Below are 1,227 nucleotides of genomic sequence, written 5' to 3' on the forward strand. Positions count from 1 at the left end.
GCTTAGAGGGTGCTGGTGTGGGTGTTATGACCCAAGTGCCAGGCTTACGCTGCTTTCCACGTCTGGAGAAGCAGAATTTAGATTGCTCCCTGTATTTCACAGTATTTTTGCAATGAGTATATACCATGTATTCCCTGTATCGTGTAGCTCGTAGCACTTTAATACATGTACTTTTCACATTGGTAATCTGGGACCCCGATGCGCCTTAGGCTGCACAGGGGTTTTAGGTAGTTTTGACAGCATACTCAGGCTTGCGCATACACATTCCTGCTTTATGTCTCATACCCGTTTTGATTCTTTGTGGGTGTGCCACTGTGGTCGTTCGTCGTAGAACCCAGTCCCCTTGTTGGAAGGTTCTGGTTCTGACTTTCTCGTTGTACGTCCTGGCGACGTCTTGCTGGTAGGACCAGTTTCTTAGTCGAGCGGCCTCTCTCTTTTCGTCGAGTCGGTCGAGGCTTAGCGCCATCAGCTCGTTATTCTACTCCGGAGAGGTAGATCCGGAGATCGTTGTTCTTACGTGCATCTCTGTAGGTACAATGGCCTCAGAGCCGTAGGATAGCGAGTAAGGGGTTTCCCCTGTTGCTGTTTTAGGAGAGGTCTAGTTGGCCCAGAGGACTCCGTAAAGTTCCTCTGCTCACTTCCCGTGAGATCCCTCCAGTCGATTTTTAAGCATGTTGACCACTGTTTTGCTCGTGGATCCGGCTTGTCCGTTAGACACGTGGTGTTGAGGTGTGGTGAAGGTTAGTTTTATGCCCCAGTCCTTGCAGAACTCCTTGAAGTTGTGGCTCATGAACTGGGGTCCATTGTCGGTGACGATCTCGTGGGGGACCCCGAAGCGAGTGATTACGTAGGTCCACAGGAACTTACGGATCTGGAGATTTGTTATGCGGCTGAGCTCCTCTGCTTCGACCCACTTGGAGAAGTAGCCAGTGACTATCAGAAGGAAGACCTTCTGCCCCGGCGAGAGCTGATCTAGTGAGCTTAGTAAGCATTCAATCAACCTGCGCATAAAGCTTGACTAGAGCACGTCAATCGATATCACACTTGAGTAATCGATCGACGGTGCAAAAGGTGTATCGATTGATACGCCCATTGGAATATCGATCGACACTTTCTATAGATCAATATAACGAGAGTTGAGATCATAGATCTAGTTAATAGTCAACAAGTCAATGCCCGCAAGAGCCGAAAGCCTTGTTTATCAAATAGTTGAGCTTTATGATACCA

This window comes from Brassica oleracea, chromosome C9 (genome assembly GCF_000695525.1).
Source record: "Brassica oleracea var. oleracea cultivar TO1000 chromosome C9, BOL, whole genome shotgun sequence".
Classification (NCBI taxonomy): domain Eukaryota; kingdom Viridiplantae; phylum Streptophyta; class Magnoliopsida; order Brassicales; family Brassicaceae; genus Brassica; species Brassica oleracea.